We start from the raw sequence: 25633 nt of genomic DNA on the forward strand, positions 1-25633 counted from the left end.
CTCTGGGACTCTGAATCTCTGGGACTCTGAATCTCTGGGACTCTGAATCTCTGGGACTCTGAATCTCTGGGACTCTGAATCTCTGGGATACTGAATCTCTGGGACTCTGAATCCCTGGGAGTCTGAATCTCTGGTAATCTGAATCTCTGGGACTCTGAAACTCTGGGAATCTGAATCTCTGGGACTCTGAATCTCTGGGACGTCTCTGAATCTCTGGAACGACTCTGAATCTCTGGGACGACTCCGAATCTCAGGAAATCTGAATCTCTGGGACTCTGAATCTCTGGGACTCTGAATCTCTGGGACGACTCTGAATCTCAGGGAATCTGAATCACTGGGAATCTGAATCTCTGGGACTCTGAATCTCTGGGACGCTGCATCGCTGGGACGCTGAATCTCTGGGACTCTGAATCTCTGGGACTCTGAATCTCTGGAACTCTGAATCTCTGCATCTCTGAATCTCTGGGACTCTGAATCTCTGGGACTCTGAATCTCTGGGACTCTGAATCTCTGGGACTCTGAATCTCTGGGACTCTGAATCTCTGGGACTCCCCTGAATCTCTGGGACGACTCTGAATCTCAGGCAATCTGAATCTCTGGGAATCTGAATCTCTGGGACTCTGAATCTCTGGGACTCTGAATCTCTGGGACTCTGAATCTCTGGGACTCTGAATCTCTGGGACTCTGAATCTCTGGGACTCTGAATCTCTGGGATGCTGCATCGCTGGGACGCTGAATCACTGGGACTCTGAATCTCTGGGACTCTGAATTTCTGGGACGCTGAACCTCTGTGACACTGAATCTCTGGGACTCTGAATCTCTGGGACTCTGAATCTCTGGGACTCTGAATCTCTGCGAATCTGAATCTCTGGGATGCTGAATCACTGGGACTCTGAATCTCTGGGACTCAGAATCTCTGGGACTCTGAATCTCTGGGACTCTGAATCTCTGGGACTCTGAATCTCTGGGACGCTGAATCTCTGGGACTCTGAATCTCTGGGACTCTGAATCTCTGGGACTCTGAACCTCTGGGATACTGAATCTCTGGGACTCTGAATCCCTGGGAGTCTGAATCTCTGGGAATCTGAATCCCTGGGACTCTGAAACTCTGGGAATCTGAATCTCTGGGACTCTGAATCTCTGGGACTCTGAAACTCTGGGAATCTGAATCTCTGGGACTCTGAATCTCTGGGACGACTCCGAATCTCAGGAAATCTGAATCTCTGGGACTCTGAATCTCTGGGACTCTGAATCTCTGGGACGACTCTGAATCTCTGGGACGACTCTGAATCTCAGGGAATCTGAATCACTGGGAATCTGAATCTCTGGGACTCTGAATCTCTGGGACGCTGCATCGCTGGGACGCTGAATCTCTGGGACTCTGAATCTCTGGGACTCTGAATCTCTGGAACTCTGAATCTCTGCATCTCTGAATCTCTGGGACTCTGAATCTCTGGGACTCTGAATCTCTGGGACTCTGAATCTCTGGGACTCTGAATCTCTGGGACTCCCCTGAATCTCTGGGACTCTGAATCTCTCGGACTCCTCTGGATCTCTGGGTCTCTGAATCTCTGGGACTCTGAATCTCTGGGACTCTGAATCTCTGGGACTCTGAATCTCTGGGACTCTGAATCTCTGCGACTCGGAATCTCTGCGACTCTGAATCTCTGCGACTCTGAATCTCTGGGACTCTGAATTTCTGGGACTCTGAATCTCTGGGACTCTGAATCTCTGGGACGCTGAATCTCTGGGACGCTGAATCTCTGGGACGCGGAATCTCTGGGACTCTGAATCTCTGGGACTCTGAATCTCTGGGACTCTGAATCTCTGGGACTCTGAACCTCTGGGACACTGAATCTGTGGGACTCTGAATCTCTGGGACTCTGAATCTCTGGGACTCTGAATCTCTGCGACTCTGAATTTCTGGGACGACTCTGAATCTCTGGGACGACTCTGAATCTCAGGGAATCTGAATCTCTGGGAATCTGAATCTCTGGGACTCTGAATCTCTGGGACTCTGAATCTCTGGGACTCTGAATCTCTGGGACTCTGAATCTCTGGGACTCTGAATCTCTGGGACTCTGAATCTCTGGGATGCTGCATCACTGGGACGCTGAATCACTGGGACTCTGAATCTCTGTTTCTCTGAATCTCTGGGACTCTGAATCTCTGGGACTCTGAATTTCTGGGACGCTGAACCTCTGTGACACTGAATCTCTGGGACTCTGAATCTCTGGGACTCTGAATCTCTGGGACTCTGAATCTCTGCGAATCTGGATTTCTGGGACTCTGAATCTCTGGGACTCTGAATCTCTGGGACTCTGGATCCCTGGGACTCTGAATCTCTGGGACTCTGAATCTCTGGGACTCTGAATCTCTGGGAATCTGAATCTCTGGGATGCTGAATCACTGGGACTCTGAATCTCTGGGACTCTGAATCTCTGGGACTCTGAATCTCTGTGACTCTGAATCTCTGGGATTCTGAATCTCTGGGACGCTGAATCTCTGGGACTCTGAATCTCTGGGACTCTGAATCTCTGGGACTCTGAATCTCTGGGATACTGAATCTCTGGGACTCTGAATCCCTGGGAGTCTGAATCTCTGGGAATCTGAATCTCTGGGACTCTGAAACTCTGGGAATCTGAATCTCTGGGACTCTGAATCTCTGGGACGTCTCTGAATCTCTGGAACGACTCTGAATCTCTGGGACGACTCCGAATCTCAGGAAATCTGAATCTCTGGGACTCTGAATCTCTGGGACTCTGAATCTCTGGGACGACTCTGAATCTCTGGGACGACTCTGAATCTCAGGGAATCTGAATCACTGGGAATCTGAATCTCTGGGACTCTGAATCTCTGGGACGCTGCATCGCTGGGACTCTGAATCTCTGGGACTCTGAATCTCTGGGACTCTGAATCTCTGGAACTCTGAATCTCTGCATCTCTGAATCTCTGGGACTCTGAATCTCTGGGACTCTGAATCTCTGGGACTCTGAATCTCTGGGACTCTGAATCTCTGGGACTCTGAATCTCTGGGACTCCCCTGAATCTCTGGGACTCTGAATCTCTAGGACTCCTCTGAATCTCTGGGTCTCTGAATCTCTGGGACTCTGAATCTCTGGGACTCTGAATCTCTGGGACTCTGAATCTCTGGGACTCTGAATCTCTGCGACTCGGAATCTCTGCGACTCTGAATCTCTGCGACTCTGAATCTCTGGGACTCTGAATTTCTGGGACTCTGAATCTCTGGGACTCTGAATCTCTGGGACTCTGAATTTCTGTGACTCTGAATATCTGGGACTCTGAATCTCTGCGACTCTGAATCTCTGCGACTCTGAATCTCTGGGACTCTGAATCTCTGGGACTCTGAATCTCTGGGACTCTGAATCTCTGGGACTCTGAATCTCTGGGACGCTGAATCTCTGGGACGCTGAATCTCTGGGACGCGGAATCTCTGGGACTCTGAATCTCTGGGACTCTGAATCTCTGGGACTCTGAATCTCTGGGACTCTGAACCTCTGGGACACTGAATCTCTGGGACTCTGAATCTCTGGGACTCTGAATCTCTGGGACTCTGAATCTCTGCGACTCTGAATTTCTGGGACTCTGAATCTCTGGGACTCTGAATCTCTGGGACTCTGGATCCCTGGGACTCTGAATCTCTGGGACTCTGAATCTCTGGGACTCTGAATGTCTGGGACTCTGAATCTCTGGGACTCTGAATCTCTGGGATACTGAATCTCTGGGACTCTGAATCCCTGGGAGTCTGAATCTCTGGGAATCTGAATCTCTGGGACTCTGAAACTCTGGGAATCTGAATCTCTGGGACTCTGAATCTCTGGGACGTCTCTGAATCTCTGGAACGACTCTGAATCTCTGGGACGACTCCGAATCTCAGGAAATCTGAATCTCTGGGACTCTGAATCTCTGGGACTCTGAATCTCTGGGACGACTCTGAATCTCAGGGAATCTGAATCACTGGGAATCTGAATCTCTGGGACTCTGAATCTCTGGGACGCTGCATCGCTGGGACGCTGAATCTCTGGGACTCTGAATCTCTGGGACTCTGAATCTCTGGAACTCTGAATCTCTGCATCTCTGAATCTCTGGGACTCTGAATCTCTGGGACTCTGAATCTTTGGGACTCTGAATCTCTGGGACTCTGAATCTCTGGGACTCCCCTGAATCTCTGGGACGACTCTGAATCTCTGGGACGACTCTGAATCTCAGGCAATCTGAATCTCTGGGAATCTGAATCTCTGGGACTCTGAATCTCTGGGACTCTGAATCTCTGGGACTCTGAATCTCTGGGACTCTGAATCTCTGGGACTCTGAATCTCTGGGACTCTGAATCTCTGGGATGCTGCATCGCTGGGACGCTGAATCACTGGGACTCTGAATCTCTGGGACTCTGAATCTCTGGGACTCTGAATCTCTGGGACTCTGAATTTCTGGGACGCTGAACCTCTGTGACACTGAATCTCTGGGACTCTGAATCTCTGGGACTCTGAATCTCTGGGACTCTGAATCTCTGCGAATCTGAATCTCTGGGATGCTGAATCACTGGGACTCTGAATCTCTGGGACTCAGAATCTCTGGGACTCTGAATCTCTGGGACTCTGAATCTCTGGGACTCTGAATCTCTGGGACTCTGAATCTCTGGGACTCTGAATCTCTGGGATACTGAATCTCTGGGACTCTGAATCCCTGGGAGTCTGAATCTCTGGGAATCTGAATCTCTGGGACTCTGAAACTCTGGGAATCTGAATCTCTGGGACTCTGAATCTCTGGGACGTCTCTGAATCTCTGGAACGACTCTGAATCTCTGGGACGACTCCGAATCTCAGGAAATCTGAATCTCTGGGACTCTGAATCTCTGGGACTCTGAATCTCTGGGACGACTCTGAATCTCAGGGAATCTGAATCACTGGGAATCTGAATCTCTGGGACTCTGAATCTCTGGGACGCTGCATCGCTGGGACGCTGAATCTCTGGGACTCTGAATCTCTGGGACTCTGAATCTCTGGAACTCTGAATCTCTGCATCTCTGAATCTCTGGGACTCTGAATCTCTGGGACTCTGAATCTCTGGGACTCTGAATCTCTGGGACTCTGAATCTCTGGGACTCTGAATCTCTGGGACTCCCCTGAATCTCTGGGACGACTCTGAATCTCAGGCAATCTGAATCTCTGGGAATCTGAATCTCTGGGACTCTGAATCTCTGGGACTCTGAATCTCTGGGACTCTGAATCTCTGGGACTCTGAATCTCTGGGACTCTGAATCTCTGGGACTCTGAATCTCTGGGATGCTGCATCGCTGGGACGCTGAATCACTGGGACTCTGAATCTCTGGGACTCTGAATTTCTGGGACGCTGAACCTCTGTGACACTGAATCTCTGGGACTCTGAATCTCTGGGACTCTGAATCTCTGGGACTCTGAATCTCTGCGAATCTGAATCTCTGTGATGCTGAATCACTGGGACTCTGAATCTCTGGGACTCAGAATCTCTGGGACTCTGAATCTCTGGGACTCTGAATCTCTGGGACTCTGAATCTCTGGGACGCTGAATCTCTGGGACTCTGAATCTCTGGGACTCTGAATCTCTGGGACTCTGAACCTCTGGGATACTGAATCTCTGGGACTCTGAATCCCTGGGAGTCTGAATCTCTGGGAATCTGAATCCCTGGGACTCTGAAACTCTGGGAATCTGAATCTCTGGGACTCTGAATCTCTGGGACTCTGAAACTCTGGGAATCTGAATCTCTGGGACTCTGAATCTCTGGGACGACTCCGAATCTCAGGAAATCTGAATCTCTGGGACTCTGAATCTCTGGGACTCTGAATCTCTGGGACGACTCTGAATCTCTGGGACGACTCTGAATCTCAGGGAATCTGAATCACTGGGAATCTGAATCTCTGGGACTCTGAATCTCTGGGACGCTGCATCGCTGGGACGCTGAATCTCTGGGACTCTGAATCTCTGGGACTCTGAATCTCTGGAACTCTGAATCTCTGCATCTCTGAATCTCTGGGACTCTGAATCTCTGGGACTCTGAATCTCTGGGACTCTGAATCTCTGGGACTCTGAATCTCTGGGACTCTGAATCTCTGGGACTCCCCTGAATCTCTGGGACTCTGAATCTCTCGGACTCCTCTGGATCTCTGGGTCTCTGAATCTCTGGGACTCTGAATCTCTGGGACTCTGAATCTCTGGGACTCTGAATCTCTGGGACTCTGAATCTCTGCGACTCGGAATCTCTGCGACTCTGAATCTCTGCGACTCTGAATCTCTGGGACTCTGAATTTCTGGGACTCTGAATCTCTGGGACTCTGAATCTCTGGGACGCTGAATCTCTGGGACGCTGAATCTCTGGGACGCGGAATCTCTGGGACTCTGAATCTCTGGGACTCTGAATCTCTGGGACTCTGAATCTCTGGGACTCTGAACCTCTGGGACACTGAATCTGTGGGACTCTGAATCTCTGGGACTCTGAATCTCTGGGACTCTGAATCTCTGCGACTCTGAATTTCTGGGACGACTCTGAATCTCTGGGACGACTCTGAATCTCAGGGAATCTGAATCTCTGGGAATCTGAATCTCTGGGACTCTGAATCTCTGGGACTCTGAATCTCTGGGACTCTGAATCTCTGGGACTCTGAATCTCTGGGACTCTGAATCTCTGGGACTCTGAATCTCTGGGATGCTGCATCACTGGGACGCTGAATCACTGGGACTCTGAATCTCTGTTTCTCTGAATCTCTGGGACTCTGAATCTCTGGGACTCTGAATTTCTGGGACGCTGAACCTCTGTGACACTGAATCTCTGGGACTCTGAATCTCTGGGACTCTGAATCTCTGGGACTCTGAATCTCTGCGAATCTGGATTTCTGGGACTCTGAATCTCTGGGACTCTGAATCTCTGGGACTCTGGATCCCTGGGACTCTGAATCTCTGGGACTCTGAATCTCTGGGACTCTGAATCTCTGGGAATCTGAATCTCTGGGATGCTGAATCACTGGGACTCTGAATCTCTGGGACTCTGAATCTCTGGGACTCTGAATCTCTGTGACTCTGAATCTCTGGGATTCTGAATCTCTGGGACGCTGAATCTCTGGGACTCTGAATCTCTGGGACTCTGAATCTCTGGGACTCTGAATCTCTGGGATACTGAATCTCTGGGACTCTGAATCCCTGGGAGTCTGAATCTCTGGGAATCTGAATCTCTGGGACTCTGAAACTCTGGGAACCTGAATCTCTGGGACTCTGAATCTCTGGGACGTCTCTGAATCTCTGGAACGACTCTGAATCTCTGGGACGACTCCGAATCTCAGGAAATCTGAATCTCTGGGACTCTGAATCTCTGGGACTCTGAATCTCTGGGACGACTCTGAATCTCTGGGACGACTCTGAATCTCAGGGAATCTGAATCACTGGGAATCTGAATCTCTGGGACTCTGAATCTCTGGGACGCTGCATCGCTGGGACTCTGAATCTCTGGGACTCTGAATCTCTGGGACTCTGAATCTCTGGAACTCTGAATCTCTGCATCTCTGAATCTCTGGGACTCTGAATCTCTGGGACTCTGAATCTCTGGGACTCTGAATCTCTGGGACTCTGAATCTCTGGGACTCTGAATCTCTGGGACTCCCCTGAATCTCTGGGACTCTGAATCTCTAGGACTCCTCTGAATCTCTGGGTCTCTGAATCTCTGGGACTCTGAATCTCTGGGACTCTGAATCTCTGGGACTCTGAATCTCTGGGACTCTGAATCTCTGCGACTCGGAATCTCTGCGACTCTGAATCTCTGCGACTCTGAATCTCTGGGACTCTGAATTTCTGGGACTCTGAATCTCTGGGACTCTGAATCTCTGGGACTCTGAATTTCTGTGACTCTGAATATCTGGGACTCTGAATCTCTGCGACTCTGAATCTCTGCGACTCTGAATCTCTGGGACTCTGAATCTCTGGGACTCTGAATCTCTGGGACTCTGAATCTCTGGGACTCTGAATCTCTGGGACGCTGAATCTCTGGGACGCTGAATCTCTGGGACGCGGAATCTCTGGGACTCTGAATCTCTGGGACTCTGAATCTCTGGGACTCTGAATCTCTGGGACTCTGAACCTCTGGGACACTGAATCTCTGGGACTCTGAATCTCTGGGACTCTGAATCTCTGGGACTCTGAATCTCTGCGACTCTGAATTTCTGGGACTCTGAATCTCTGGGACTCTGAATCTCTGGGACTCTGGATCCCTGGGACTCTGAATCTCTGGGACTCTGAATCTCTGGGACTCTGAATGTCTGGGACTCTGAATCTCTGGGACTCTGAATCTCTGGGACTCTGAATCTCTGGGACGCTGAATCACTGGGACTCTGAATCTCTGGGACTCTGAATCTCTGGGACTCTGAATCTCTGTGACTCTGAATCTCTGGGACTCTGAATCTCTGGGACGCTGAATCTCTGGGACGCTGAATCTCTGGGACTCTGTTTCTCTGGGACTCTGAATCTCTGGGACTCTGAATCTCTGGGACTCTGAATCTCTGGGACACTGAATCTCTGGGACACTGAATCTATGGGACTCTGAATCCCTGGGACGCTGAATCTCTGGGAATCTGAATCTCTGGGACTCTGAAACTCTGGGAATCTGAATCTCTGGGACTCTAAATCTCTGGGACGACTCTGAATCTCTGGAACGACTCTGAATCTCTGGGACGAATCTGAATCTCAGGAAATCTGAATCTCTGGGACTCTGAATCTCTGGGTCTCTGAATCTCTGGGACGACTCTGAATCTCTGGGACGACTCTGAATCTCAGGGAATCTGAATCTCTGGGAATCTGAATCTCTTGGACTCTGAATCTCTGCGACTCAGAATCTCTGGGACTCTGAATCTCTGCGACTCTGATTCTCTGTGACTCTGAATCTCTGGGGCTCTGAATCTCTGGGACTCTGAATCTCTGGGACTCTGAATCTCTGGGACGCTGAATCTCTGGGACGCTGAATCTCTGGGACGCGGAATCTCGGGGACTCGGAATCTCTGGGACTCTGAATCTCTGGGACTCTGAATCTCTGGGACTCTGAATCTCTGGGACTCTGAACATCTGGGACACTGAATCTCTGGGACTCTGAATTTCTGGGACTCTGAATCTCTGGGACACTGAATCTCTGGGACTCTGAATTTCTGGGACTCTGAATCTCTGGGACTCTGAATCTCTGGGACTCTGAATCTCTGGGACTCTGAATCTCTGGAACTCTGATTCCCTGGGACTCTGAATCTCTGGGAATCTGAATCTCTGGGACTCTGAAACTCTGGGAATCTGAATCTCTGGGACTCTGAACCTCTGGGACTCTGAATCTCTGGGACTCTGAATCTCTGGGACGCTGAATCTCTGGGATTCTGAATCTCTGGGACTCTGAATCTCTGGGACGACTCTGAATCTCTGGGATGACTCTGAACCTCTGGGACGACTCTGAATCTCAGGGAATCTGAATCTCTGGGAATCTGAATCTCTGGGACTCTGAATCTCTGGGACGACTCTGTATCTCTGGGACGACTCTGAATCTCAGGGAAGCTGAATCTCTGGGAATCTGAATCTCTGGGACTCTGAATCTCTGGGAATCTGAATCTCTGGGACTCTGAATCTCTGGGACTCTGAATCTCTGGGACTCTCAATCTCTGGGACTCTGAATCTCTGGGACTCTGAATATCTGGGACACTGAATCTCTGGGACTCTGAATCTCTGGGACTCTGGATCCCTGGGACTCTGAATCTCTGGGACACTGAATCTCTGGGACTCTGAATGTCTGGGACTCTGAATCTCTGGGACTCTGAATCTCTGGGACGCTGAATCACTGGGACTCTGAATCTCTGGAACTCTGAATCTCTGGGACTCTGAATCTCTGGGACTCTGAATCTCTGTGACTCTGAATCTCTGGGACTATGAATCTCTGGGACTCTGAATCTCTGCATCTCTGAATCTCTGGGACTCTGAATCTCTGGGACTCTGAATCTCTGGGACTCTGAATCTCTGGGACTCTGAATCTCTGGGACTCTGAATCTCTGGGACTCTGAATCTCTGGGACTCTGAACATCTGGGACACTGAATCTCTGGGACTCTGAATTTCTGGGACTCTGAATCTCTGGGACACTTAATCTCTGGGACTCTGAATTTCTGGGACTCTGAATCTCTGGGACTCTGAATCTCTGGGACTCTGAATCTCTGGGACACTGAATCTCTGGAACTCTGATTCCCTGGGACTCTGAATCTCTGGGAATCTGAATCTCTGGGACTCTGAAACTCTGGGAATCTGAATCTCTGGGACTCTGAACCTCTGGGACTCTGAATCTCTGGGACTCTGAATCTCTGGGACGCTGAATCTCTGGGATTCTGAATCTCTGGGACTCTGAATCTCTGGGACGACTCTGAATCTCTGGGATGACTCTGAACCTCTGGGACGACTCTGAATCTCAGGGAATCTGAATCTCTGGGAATCTGAATCTCTGGGACTCTGAATCTCTGGGACGACTCTGTATCTCTGGGACGACTCTGAATCTCAGGGAAGCTGAATCTCTGGGAATCTGAATCTCTGGGACTCTGAATCTCTGGGAATCTGAATCTCTGGGACTCTGAATCTCTGGGACTCTGAATCTCTGGGACTCTCAATCTCTGGGACTCTGAATCTCTGGGACTCTGAATATCTGGGACACTGAATCTCTGGGACTCTGAATCTCTGGGACTCTGGATCCCTGGGACTCTGAATCTCTGGGACACTGAATCTCTGGGACTCTGAATGTCTGGGACTCTGAATCTCTGGGACTCTGAATCTCTGGGACGCTGAATCACTGGGACTCTGAATCTCTGGAACTCTGAATCTCTGGGACTCTGAATCTCTGGGACTCTGAATCTCTGTGACTCTGAATCTCTGGGACTATGAATCTCTGGGACTCTGAATCTCTGCATCTCTGAATCTCTGGGACTCTGAATCTCTGGGACTCTGAATCTCTGGGACTCTGAATCTCTGGGACTCTGAATCTCTGGGACTCTGAATCTCTGGGACTCTGAATCTCTGGGACTATGAATCTCTGGGACTCTGAATCTCTGCATCTCTGAATCTCTGGGACTCTGAATCTCTGGGACTCTGAATCTCTGGGACTCTGAATCTCTGGGACTCTGAATCTCTGGGACTCTGAATCTCTGGGACTCCCCTGAATCTCTGGGAATATGAATCTCTAGGACTCCTCTGAATCTCTGGGTCTCTGAATCTCTGGGACTCTGAATCTCTGGGACTCTGAATCTCTGGGACTCTGAATCTCTGGGACTCTGAATCTCTGCGACTCGGAATCTCTGCGACTCTGAATCTCTGCGACTCTGAACATCTGGGACACTGAATCTCTGGGACTCTGAATTTCTGGGACTCTGAATCTCTGGGACACTGAATCTCTGGGACTCTGAATTTCTGGGACTCTGAATCTCTGGGACTCTGAATCTCTGGGACTCTGAATCTCTGGGACTCTGAATCTCTGGAACTCTGATTCCCTGGGACTCTGAATCTCTGGGAATCTGAATCTCTGGGACTCTGAAACTCTGGGAATCTGAATCTCTGGGACTCTGAACCTCTGGGACTCTGAATCTCTGGGACTCTGAATCTCTGGGACGCTGAATCTCTGGGATTCTGAATCTCTGGGACTCTGAATCTCTGGGACGACTCTGAATCTCTGGGATGACTCTGAACCTCTGGGACGACTCTGAATCTCAGGGAATCTGAATCTCTGGGAATCTGAATCTCTGGGACTCTGAATCTCTGGGACGACTCTGTATCTCTGGGACGACTCTGAATCTCAGGGAAGCTGAATCTCTGGGAATCTGAATCTCTGGGACTCTGAATCTCTGGGAATCTGAATCTCTGGGACTCTGAATCTCTGGGACTCTGAATCTCTGGGACTCTCAATCTCTGGGACTCTGAATCTCTGGGACTCTGAATATCTGGGACACTGAATCTCTGGGACTCTGAATCTCTGGGACTCTGGATCCCTGGGACTCTGAATCTCTGGGACACTGAATCTCTGGGACTCTGAATGTCTGGGACTCTGAATCTCTGGGACTCTGAATCTTTGGGACGCTGAATCACTGGGACTCTGAATCTCTGGAACTCTGAATCTCTGGGACTCTGAATCTCTGGGACTCTGAATCTCTGTGACTCTGAATCTCTGGGACTATGAATCTCTGGGACTCTGAATCTCTGCATCTCTGAATCTCTGGGACTCTGAATCTCTGGGACTCTGAATCTCTGGGACTCTGAATCTCTGGGACTCTGAATCTCTGGGACTCTGAATCTCTGGGACTCTGAATCTCTGGGACTCTGAACATCTGGGACACTGAATCTCTGGGACTCTGAATTTCTGGGACTCTGAATCTCTGGGACACTTAATCTCTGGGACTCTGAATTTCTGGGACTCTGAATCTCTGGGACTCTGAATCTCTGGGACTCTGAATCTCTGGGACTCTGAATCTCTGGAACTCTGATTCCCTGGGACTCTGAATCTCTGGGAATCTGAATCTCTGGGACTCTGAAACTCTGGGAATCTGAATCTCTGGGACTCTGAACCTCTGGGACTCTGAATCTCTGGGACTCTGAATCTCTGGGACGCTGAATCTCTGGGATTCTGAATCTCTGGGACTCTGAATCTCTGGGACGACTCTGAATCTCTGGGATGACTCTGAACCTCTGGGACGACTCTGAATCTCAGGGAATCTGAATCTCTGGGAATCTGAATCTCTGGGACTCTGAATCTCTGGGACGACTCTGTATCTCTGGGACGACTCTGAATCTCAGGGAAGCTGAATCTCTGGGAATCTGAATCTCTGGGACTCTGAATCTCTGGGAATCTGAATCTCTGGGACTCTGAATCTCTGGGACTCTGAATCTCTGGGACTCTCAATCTCTGGGACTCTGAATCTCTGGGACTCTGAATATCTGGGACACTGAATCTCTGGGACTCTGAATCTCTGGGACTCTGGATCCCTGGGACTCTGATTCTCTGGGACACTGAATCTCTGGGACTCTGAATGTCTGGGACTCTGAATCTCTGGGACTCTGAATCTCTGGGACGCTGAATCACTGGGACTCTGAATCTCTGGAACTCTGAATCTCTGGGACTCTGAATCTCTGGGACTCTGAATCTCTGTGACTCTGAATCTCTGGGACTATGAATCTCTGGGACTCTGAATCTCTGCATCTCTGAATCTCTGGGACTCTGAATCTCTGGGACTCTGAATCTCTGGGACTCTGAATCTCTGGGACTCTGAATCTCTGGGACTCTGAATCTCTGGGACTATGAATCTCTGGGACTCTGAATCTCTGCATCTCTGAATCTCTGGGACTCTGAATCTCTGGGACTCTGAATCTCTGGGACTCTGAATCTCTGGGACTCTGAATCTCTGGGACTCTGAATCTCTGGGACTCCCCTGAATCTCTGGGATTCTGAATCTCTAGGACTCCTCTGAATCTCTGGGTCTCTGAATCTCTGGGACTCTGAATCTCTGGGACTCTGAATCTCTGGGACTCTGAATCTCTGGGACTCTGAATCTCTGCGACTCGGAATCTCTGCGACTCTGAATCTCTGCGACTCTGAATCTCTGGGACTCTGAATTTCTGGGACTCTGAATCTCTGGGACTCTGAATCTCTGGGACTCTGAATTTCTGTGACTCTGAATATCTGGGACTCTGAATCTCTGGGATTCTGAATTTCTGGGACTCCTCTGAATCTCTGGGACTCTGAATCTCTGGGAATCTGAATCTCTGGGACTCTGAATCTCTGGGACTCTGAATCTCTGGGACGCTGAATCTCTGGGACGCTGAATCTCTGGGACTCCGTATCTCTGGGACTCTGAATCTCTGGGACTCTGAATCTCTGGGACTCTGAATCCCTGGGACTCTGAATCTCTGGTACTCTGAAACTCTGGGAATCTGAATCTCTGGGACTCTGAATCTCTGGGACTCTGAATCTCTGGGACTCTGAATCTCTGTGATGCTGAATCTCTGGGATTCTGAATCTCTGGGACTCTGAATCTCTGGGACGACTCTGAATCTCTTGGACGACTATGAATCTCTGGGACGACTCTGAATCTCAGGAAATCTGAATCTCTGGGACTCTGAATGTCTGGGACTCTGAATCTCTGGGACGACTCTGAATGTCTGGGACGACTCTGAATCTCAGGGAAACTGAATCTCTGGGAATCTGAATCTCTGGGACTCTGAATCTCTGGGACTCTGAATCTCTGGGACTCTGAATCTCTGGGACTCTGAATCTCTGGGACTCTGAATCTCTGGGACTCTGAATCTCTGGGACACTGCATCGCTGGGACGCTGAATCTCTGGGAATCTGAATCTCTGGGACTCTGAATCTTTGGGACTCTGAATCTCTGGGACTCTGAATTTCCGGGACGCTGAACATCTGTGACACTGAATCTCTGGGACTCTGAATCTCTGGGACTCTGAATCTCTGCGAATCTGAATTTCTGGGACACTGAATCTCTGGGACGCTGAATCTCTGGGACTCTGGATCCCTGGGACTCTGAATCTCTGGGACTCTGAATCTCTGGGACTCTGAATCTCTGGGACTCTGAATCTCTGGGATGCTGAATCACTGGGACTCTGAATCTCTGGGACTCTGAATCTCTGTGACTCTGAATCTCTGGGACTCTGAATCTCTGGGACGCTGAATCTCTGGGACTCTGAATCTCTGGGACTCTGAATCTCTGGGACTCTGAATCTCTGGGACACTGAATCTCTGGGACGTCACTGAATCTCTGGGACGACTCTGAATCTCTGGGACGACTCTGAATCTCAGGGAATCTGAATCACTGGGAATCTGAATCTCTGGGACTCTGAATCTCTGGGACGCTGCATCGCTGGGACGCTGAATCTCTGGGACTCTGAATCTCTGCGACTCTGAATCTCTGGGACTCTGAATCTCTGCATCTCTGAATCTCTGGGACTCTGAATCTCTGGGACTCTGAATCTCTGGGACTCTGAATCTCTGGGACTCTGAATCTCTGGGACTCTGAATCTCTGGGACTCTGAATCTCTGGGACTCCCCTGAATCTCTGGGACTCTGAATCTCTAGGACTCCTCTGAATCTCTGGGTCTCTGAATCTCTGGGACTCTGAATCTCTGGGACTCCGAATCTCTGGGACTCTGAATCTCTGGGACTCTGAATCTCTGCGACTCGGAATCTCTGCGACTCTGAATCTCTGCGACTCTGAATCTCTGGGACTCTGAATCTCTGGGACTCTGAATCTCTGGGACTCTCAATCTCTGGGACTCTGAATCTCTGGGATTCTGAATATCTGGGACACTGAATCTCTGGGACTCTGAATCTCTGGGACTCTGGATCCCTGGGACTCTGAATCTCTGGGACACTGAATCTCTGGGACTCTGAATGTCTGGGACTCTGAATCTCTGGGACTCTGAATCTCTGGGACGCTGAATCACTGGGACTCTGAATCTCTGGAACTCTGAATCTCTGGGACTCTGAATCTCTGGGACTCTGAATCTCTGTGACTCTGAATCTCTGGGACTATGAATCTCTGGGACTCTGAATCTCTGCATCTCTGAATCTCTGGGACACTGAATCTCTGGGACTCTGATTCTCTGGGACTCTGAATCTCTGGGACTCTGAATCTCTGGGACTCTGAATCTCTGGGACTCCCCTGAATCTCTGGGACTCTGAATCTCTAGGACTCCTCTGAATCTCTGGGTCTCTGAATCTCTGGGACTCTGAATCTCTGGGACTCTGAATCTCTGGGACTCTGAATCTCTGGGACTCTGAATCTCTGCGACTCTGAATCTCTGCGACTCTGAATCTCTGCGACTCTGAATCTCTGGGATTCTGAATTTCTGGGACTCTGAATCTCTGGGACTCTGAATCTCTGGGACTCTGAATTTCTGTGACTCTGAATATCTGGGACTCTGAATCTCTGGGATTCTGAATTTCTGGGTCTCCTCTGAATCTCTGGGACTCTGAATCTCTGGGAATCTGAATCTCTGGGACTCTGAATCTCTGGGACTCTGAATCTCTGGGACGCTGAATCTCTGGGACGCTGAATCTCTGGGACTCTGAATCTCTGGTACTCTGAATCTCTGGGACTCTGAATCCCTGGGACTCTGAATCTCTGGTACTCTGAAATTCTGGGAATCTGAATCTCTGGGACTCTGAATCTCTGGGACTCTGAATCTCTGGGACTCTGAATCTCTGGGACGCTGAATCTCTGGGATTCTGAATCTCTGGGACTCTGAATCTCTGGGACGACTCTGAATCTCTGGGACGACTATGAATCTCTGGGACGACTCTGAATCTCAGGAAATCTGAATCTCTGGGACTCTGAATGTCTGGGACTCTGAATCTCTGGGACAACTCTGAATCTCTGGGACGACTCTGAATCTCAGGGAAACTGAATCTCTGGGAATCTGAATCTCTGGGACTCTGAATCTCTGGGACTCTGAATCTCTGGGACTCTGAATCTCTGGGACACTGAATCTCTGGGACTCTGAATGTCTGGGACTCTGAATCTCTGGGACTCTGAATCTCTGGGACGCTGAATCACTGGGACTCTGAATCTCTGGAACTCTGAATCTCTGGGACTCTGAATCTCTGGGACTCTGAATCTCTGTGACTCTGAATCTCTGGGACTATGAATCTCTGGGACTCTGAATCTCTGCATCTCTGAATCTCTGGGACTCTGAATCTCTGGGAATCTGAATCTCTGGGACTCTGAATCTCTGGGACTCTGAATCTCTGGGACTCTGAATCTCTGGGACTCTGAATCTCTGGGACTCTGAATCTCTGGGACTCTGAATCTCTGGGATGCTGCATCACTGGGACGCTGAATCACTGGGACTCTGAATCTCTGTTACTCTGAATCTCTGGGACTCTGAATTTCTGGGACTCTGAATCTCTGGGACTCTGAATCTCTGGGACTCTGAATTTCTGTGACTCTGAATATCTGGGACTCTGAATCTCTGGGATTCTGAATTTCTGGGACTCCTCTGAATCTCTGGGACTCTGAATCTCTGGGAATCTGAATCTCTGGGACTCTGAATCTCTGGGACTCTGAATCTCTGGGACGCTGAATCTCTGGGACGCTGAATCTCTGGGACTCGGTATCTCTGGGACTCTGAATCTCTGGGACTCTGAATCTCTGGGACTCTGAATCCCTGGGACTCTGAATCTCTGGTACTCTGAAACTCTGGGAATCTGAATCTCTGGGACTCTGAATCTCTGGGACTCTGAATCTCTGGGACTCTGAATCTCTGTGATGCTGAATCTCTGGGATTCTGAATCTCTGGGACTCTGAATCTCTGGGACGACTCTGAATCTCTGGGACGACTATGAATCTCTGGGACGACTCTGAATCTCAGGAAATCTGAATCTCTGGGACTCTGAATGTCTGGGACTCTGAATCTCTGGGACGACTCTGAATGTCTGGGACGACTCTGAATCTCAGGGAAACTGAATCTCTGGGAATCTGAATCTCTGGGACTCTGAATCTCTGGGACTCTGAATCTCTGGGACTCTGAATCTCTGGGACTCTGAATCTCTGGGACTCTGAATCTCTGGGACTCTGAATCTCTGGGACACTGCATCGCTGGGACGCTGAATCTCTGGGAATCTGAATCTCTGGGACTCTGAATCTTTGGGACTCTGAATCTCTGGGACTCTGAATTTCCGGGACGCTGAACATCTGTGACACTGAATCTCTGGGACTCTGAATCTCTGGGACTCTGAATCTCTGCGAATCTGAATTTCTGGGACACTGAATCTCTGGGACGCTGAATCTCTGGGACTCTGGATCCCTGGGACTCTGAATCTCTGGGACTCTGAATCTCTGGGACTCTGAATCTCTGGGACTCTGAATCTCTGGGATGCTGAATCACTGGGACTCTGAATCTCTGGGACTCTGAATCTCTGTGACTCTGAATCTCTGGGACTCTGAATCTCTGGGACGCTGAATCTCTGGGACGCTGAATCTCTGGGACTCTGAATCTCTGGGACTCTGAATCTCTGGGACACTGAATCTCTGGGACGTCACTGAATCTCTGGGACGACTCTGAATCTCTGGGACGACTCTGAATCTCAGGGAATCTGAATCACTGGGAATCTGAATCTCTGGGACTCTGAATCTCTGGGACGCTGCATCGCTGGGACGCTGAATCTCTGGGACTCTGAATCTCTGCGACTCTGAATCTCTGGGACTCTGAATCTCTGCATCTCTGAATCTCTGGGACTCTGAATCTCTGGGACTCTGAATCTCTGGGACTCTGAATCTCTGGGACTCTGAATCTCTGGGACTCTGAATCTCTGGGACTCTGAATCTCTGGGACTCCCCTGAATCTCTGGGACTCTGAATCTCTAGGACTCCTCTGAATCTCTGGGTCTCTGAATCTCTGGGACTCTGAATCTCTGGGACTCCGAATCTCTGGGACTCTGAATCTCTGGGACTCTGAATCTCTGCGACTCGGAATCTCTGCGACTCTGAATCTCTGCGACTCTGAATCTCTGGGACTCTGAATCTCTGGGACTCTGAATCTCTGGGACTCTCAATCTCTGGGACTCTGAATCTCTGGGATTCTGAATATCTGGGACACTGAATCTCTGGGACTCTGAATCTCTGGGACTCTGGATCCCTGGGACTCTGAATCTCTGGGACACTGAATCTCTGGGACTCTGAATGTCTGGGACTCTGAATCTCTGGGACTCTGAATCTCTGGGACGCTGAATCACTGGGACTCTGAATCTCTGGAACTCTGAATCTCTGGGACTCTGAATCTCTGGGACTCTGAATCTCTGTGACTCTGAATCTCTGGGACTATGAATCTCTGGGACTCTGAATCTCTGCATCTCTGAATCTCTGGGACACTGAATCTCTGGGACTCTGATTCTCTGGGACTCTGAATCTCTGGGACTCTGAATCTCTGGGACTCTGAATCTCTGGGACTCCCCTGAATCTCTGGGACTCTGAATCTCTAGGACTCCTCTGAATCTCTGGGTCTCTGAATCTCTGGGACTCTGAATCTCTGGGACTCTGAATCTCTGGGACTCTGAATCTCTGGGACTCTGAATCTCTGCGACTCGGAATCTCTGCGACTCTGAATCTCTGCGACTCTGAATCTCTGGGATTCTGAATTTCTGGGACTCTGAATCTCTGGGACTCTGAATCTCTGGGACTCTGAATTTCTGTGACTCTGAATATCTGGGACTCTGAATCTCTGGGATTCTGAATTTCTGGGTCTCCTCTGAATCTCTGGGACTCTGAATCTCTGGGAATCTGAATCTCTGGGACTCTGAATCTCTGGGACTCTGAATCTCTGGGACGCTGAATCTCTGGGACGCTGAATCTCTGGGACTCTGAATCTCTGGTACTCTGAATCTCTGGGACTCTGAATCCCTGGGACTCTGAATCTCTGGTACTCTGAAATTCTGGGAATCTGAATCTCTGGGACTCTGAATCTCTGGGACTCTGAATCTCTGGGACTCTGAATCTCTGGGACGCTGAATCTCTGGGATTCTGAATCTCTGGGACTCTGAATCTCTGGGACGACTCTGAATCTCTGGGACGACTATGAATCTCTGGGACGACTCTGAATCTCAGGAAATCTGAATCTCTGGGACTCTGAATGTCTGGGACTCTGAATCTCTGGGACAACTCTGAATCTCTGGGACGACTCTGAATCTCAGGGAAACTGAATCTCTGGGAATCTGAATCTCTGGGACTCTGAATCTCTGGGACTCTGAATCTCTGGGACTCTGAATCTCTGGGACACTGAATCTCTGGGACTCTGAATGTCTGGGACTCTGAATCTCTGGGACTCTGAATCTCTGGGACGCTGAATCACTGGGACTCTGAATCTCTGGAACTCTGAATCTCTGGGACTCTGAATCTCTGGGACTCTGAATCTCTGTGACTCTGAATCTCTGGGACTATGAATCTCTGGGACTCTGAATCTCTGCATCTCTGAATCTCTGGGACTCTGAATCTCTGGGAATCTGAATCTCTGGGACTCTGAATCTCTGGGACTCTGAATCTCTGGGACTCTGAATCTCTGGGACTCTGAATCTCTGGGACTCTGAATCTCTGGGACTCTGAATCTCTGGGATGCTGCATCACTGGGACGCTGAATCACTGGGACTCTGAATCTCTGTTTCTCTGAATCTCTGGGACTCTGAATCTCTGGGACTCTGAATTTCTGGGACGCTGAACCTCTGTGACACTGAATCTCTGGGACTCTGAATCTCTGGGACTCTGAATCTCTGGGACTCTGAATCTCTGCGAATCTGGATTTCTGGGACTCTGAATCTCTGGGACTCTGAATCTCTGGGACTCTGGATCCCTGGGACTCTGAATCTCTGGGACTCTGAATCTCTGGGACTCTGAATCTCTGGGAATCTGAATCTCTGGGATGCTGAATCACTGGGACTCTGAATCTCTGGGACTCTGAATCTCTGGGACTCTGAATCTCTGTGACTCTGAATCTCTGGGATTCTGAATCTCTGGGACGCTGAATCTCTGGGACTCTGAATCTCTGGGACTCTGAATCTCTGGGACTCTGAATCTCTGGGATACTGAATCTCTGGGACTCTGAATCCCTGGGAGTCTGAATCTCTGGGAATCTGAATCTCTGGGACTCTGAAACTCTGGGAATCTGAATCTCTGGGACTCTGAATCTCTGGGACGTCTCTGAATCTCTGGAACGACTCTGAATCTCTGGGACGACTCCGAATCTCAGGAAATCTGAATCTCTGGGACTCTGAATCTCTGGGACTCTGAATCTCTGGGACGACTCTGAATCTCTGGGACGACTCTGAATCTCAGGGAATCTGAATCACTGGGAATCTGAATCTCTGGGACTCTGAATCTCTGGGACGCTGCATCGCTGGGACTCTGAATCTCTGGGACTCTGAATCTCTGGGACTCTGAATCTCTGGAACTCTGAATCTCTGCATCTCTGAATCTCTGGGACTCTGAATCTCTGGGACTCTGAATCTCTGGGACTCTGAATCTCTGGGACTCTGAATCTCTGGGACTCCCCTGAATCTCTGGGACTCTGAATCTCTAGGACTCCTCTGAATCTCTGGGTCTCTGAATCTCTGGGACTCTGAATCTCTGGGACTCTGAATCTCTGGGACTCTGAATCTCTGGGACTCTGAATCTCTGCGACTCGGAATCTCTGCGACTCTGAATCTCTGCGACTCTGAATCTCTGGGACTCTGAATTTCTGGGACTCTGAATCTCTGGGACTCTGAATCTCTGGGACTCTGAATTTCTGTGACTCTGAATATCTGGGACTCTGAATCTCTGCGACTCTGAATCTCTGCGACTCTGAATCTCTGGGACTCTGAATCTCTGGGACTCTGAATCTCTGGGACTCTGAATCTCTGGGACTCTGAATCTCTGGGACGCTGAATCTCTGGGACGCTGAATCTCTGGGACGCGGAATCTCTGGGACTCTGAATCTCTGGGACTCTGAATGTCTGGGACTCTGAATCTCTGGGACTCTGAACCTCTGGGACACTGAATCTCTGGGACTCTGAATCTCTGGGACTCTGAATCTCTGGGACTCTGAATCTCTGCGACTCTGAATTTCTGGGACTCTGAATCTCTGGGACTCTGAATCTCTGGGACTCTGGATCCCTGGGACTCTGAATCTCTGGGACTCAAAATCTCTGGGACTCTGAATGTCTGGGACTCTGAATCTCTGGGACTCTGAATCTCTGGGACTCTGAATCTCTGGGACGCTGAATCACTGGGACTCTGAATCTCTGGGACTCTGAATCTCTGGGACTCTGAATCTCTGTGACTCTGAATCTCTGGGACTCTGAATCTCTGGGACGCTGAATCTCTGGGACGCTGAATCTCTGGGACTCTGTTTCTCTGGGACTCTGAATCTCTGGGACTCTGAATCTCTGGGACACTGAATCTCTGGGACTCTGAATCTCTGGGACACTGAATCTATGGGACTCTGAATCCCTGGGACGCTGAATCTCTGGGAATCTGAATCTCTGGGACTCTGAAACTCTGGGAATCTGAATCTCTGGGACTCTAAATCTCTGGGACGACTCTGAATCTCTGGAACGACTCTGAATCTCTGGGACGAATCTGAATCTCAGGAAATCTGAATCTCTGGGACTCTGAATCTCTGGGTCTCTGAATCTCTGGGACGACTCTGAATCTCTGGGACGACTCTGAATCTCAGGGAATCTGAATCTCTGGGAATCTGAATCTCTTGGACTCTGAATCTCTGCGACTCAGAATCTCTGGGACTCTGAATCTCTGCGACTCTGAATCTCTGTGACTCTGAATCTCTGGGGCTCTGAATCTCTGGGACTCTGAATCTCTGGGACTCTGAATCTCTGGGACGCTGAATCTCTGGGACGCTGAATCTCTGGGACGCGGAATCTCGGGGACTCGGAATCTCTGGGACTCTGAATCTCTGGGACTCTGAATCTCTGGGACTCTGAATCTCTGGGACTCTGAATCTCTGGGACTCTGAACATCTGGGACACTGAATCTCTGGGACTCTGAATTTCTGGGACTCTGAATCTCTGGGACACTGAATCTCTGGGACTCTGAATTTCTGGGACTCTGAATCTCTGGGACTCTGAATCTCTGGGACTCTGAATCTCTGGGACTCTGAATCTCTGGAACTCTGATTCCCTGGGACTCTGAATCTCTGGGAATCTGAATCTCTGGGACTCTGAAACTCTGGGAATCTGAATCTCTGGGACTCTGAACCTCTGGGACTCTGAATCTCTGGGACTCTGAATCTCTGGGACGCTGAATCTCTGGGATTCTGAATCTCTGGGACTCTGAATCTCTGGGACGACTCTGAATCTCTGGGATGACTCTGAACCTCTGGGACGACTCTGAATCTCAGGGAATCTGAATCTCTGGGAATCTGAATCTCTGGGACTCTGAATCTCTGGGACGACTCTGTATCTCTGGGACGACTCTGAATCTCAGGGAAGCTGAATCTCTGGGAATCTGAATCTCTGGGACTCTGAATCTCTGGGAATCTGAATCTCTGGGACTCTGAATCTCTGGGACTCTGAATCTCTGGGACTCTCAATCTCTGGGACTCTGAATCTCTGGGACTCTGAATATCTGGGACACTGAATCTCTGGGACTCTGAATCTCTGTGACTCTGGATCCCTGGGACTCTGAATCTCTGGGACACTGAATCTCTGGGACTCTGAATGTCTGGGACTCTGAATCTCTGGGACTCTGAATCTCTGGGACGCTGAATCACTGGGACTCTGAATCTCTGGAACTCTGAATCTCTGGGACTCTGAATCTCTGGGACTCTGAATCTCTGTGACTCTGAATCTCTGGGACTATGAATCTCTGGGACTCTGAATCTCTGCATCTCTGAATCTCTGGGACTCTGAATCTCTGGGACTCTGAATCTCTGGGACTCTGAATCTCTGGGACTCTGAATCTCTGGGACTCTGAATCTCTGGGACTCTGAATCTCTGGGACTCTGAATCTCTGCATCTCTGAATCTCTGGGACTCTGAATCTCTGGGACTCTGAATCTCTGGGACTCTGAATCTCTGGGACTCTGAATCTCTGGGACTCTGAATCTCTGGGACTCCCCTGAATCTCTGGGATTCTGAATCTCTAGGACTCCTCTGAATCTCTGGGTCTCTGAATCTCTGGGACTCTGAATCTCTGGGACTCTGAATCTCTGGGACTCTGAATCTCTGGGACTCTGAATCTCTGCGACTCGGAATCTCTGCGACTCTGAATCTCTGCGACTCTGAATCTCTGGGACTCTGAATTTCTGGGACTCTGAATCTCTGGGACTCTGAATCTCTGGGACTCTGAATTTCTGTGACTCTGAATATCTGGGACTCTGAATCTCTGGGATTCTGAATTTCTGGGACTCCTCTGAATCTCTGGGACTCTGAATCTCTGGGAATCTGAATCTCTGGGACTCTGAATCTCTGGGACTCTGAATCTCTGGGACGCTGAATCTCTGGGACGTTGAATCTCTGGGACTCTGTATCTCTGGGACTCTGAATCTCTGGGACTCTGAATCTCTGGGACTCTGAATCCCTGGGACTCTGAATCTCTGGTACTCTGAAACTCTGGGAATCTGAATCTCTGGGACTCTGAATCTCTGGGACTCTGAATCTCTGGGACTCTGAATCTCTGTGATGCTGAATCTCTGGGATTCTGAATCTCTGGGACTCTGAATCTCTGGGACGACTCTGAATCTCTGGGACGACTATGAATCTCTGGGACGACTCTGAATCTCAGGAAATCTGAATCTCTGGGACTCTGAATGTCTGGGACTCTGAATCTCTGGGACGACTCTGAATGTCTGGGACGACTCTGAATCTCAGGGAAACTGAATCTCTGGGAATCTGAATCTCTGGGACTCTGAATCTCTGGGACTCTGAATCTCTGGGACTCTGAATCTCTGGGACTCTGAATCTCTGGGACTCTGAATCTCTGGGACTCTGAGTCTCTGGGACGCTGCATCGCTGGGACGCTGAATCTCTGGGAATCTGAATCTCTGGGACTCTGAATCTTTGGGACTCTGAATCTCTGGGACTCTGAATTTCCGGGACGCTGAACATCTGTGACACTGAATCTCTGGGACTCTGAATCTCTGGGACTCTGAATCTCTGCGAATCTGAATTTCTGGGACACTGAATCTCTGGGACGCTGAATCTCTGGGACTCTGGATCCCTGGGACTCTGAATCTCTGGGACTCTGAATCTCTGGGACTCTGAATCTCTGGGACTCTGAATCTCTGGGATGCTGAATCACTGGGACTCTGAATCTCTGGGACTCTGAATCTCTGGGACTCTGAATCTCTGTGACTCTGAATCTCTGGGACTCTGAATCTCTGGGACGCTGAATCTCTGGGACTCTGAATCTCTGGGACTCTGAATCTCTGGGACTCTGAATCTCTGGGACACTGAATCTCTGGGACGTCTCTGAATCTCTGGGACGACTCTGAATCTCTGGGACGACTCTGAATCTCAGGGAATCTGAATCACTGGGAATCTGAATCTCTGGGACTCTGAATCTCTGGGACGCTGCATCGCTGGGACGCTGAATCTCTGGGACTCTGAATCTCTGCGACTCTGAATCTCTGGGACTCTGAATCTCTGCATCTCTGAATCTCTGGGACTCTGAATCTCTGGGACTCTGAATCTCTGGGACTCTGAATCTCTGGGACTCTGAATCTCTGGGACTCTGAATCTCTGGGACTCTGAATCTCTGGGACTCCCCTGAATCTCTGGGACTCTGAATCTCTAGGACTCCTCTGAATCTCTGGGTCTCTGAATCTCTGGGACTCTGAATCTCTGGGACTCCGAATCTCTGGGACTCTGAATCTCTGGGACTCTGAATCTCTGCGACTCGGAATCTCTGCGACTCTGAATCTCTGCGACTCTGAATCTCTGGGACTCTGAATCTCTGGGACTCTGAATCTCTGGGACTCTCAATCTCTGGGACTCTGAATCTCTGGGATTCTGAATATCTGGGACACTGAATCTCTGGGACTCTGAATCTCTGGGACTCTGGATCCCTGGGACTCTGAATCTCTGGGACACTGAATC

Source organism: Somniosus microcephalus, chromosome 3 (assembly GCF_052327205.1).
Source record: "Somniosus microcephalus isolate GS21.2 chromosome 3, FLI_Smic_1.0, whole genome shotgun sequence".
Taxonomy (NCBI): domain Eukaryota; kingdom Metazoa; phylum Chordata; class Chondrichthyes; order Squaliformes; family Somniosidae; genus Somniosus; species Somniosus microcephalus.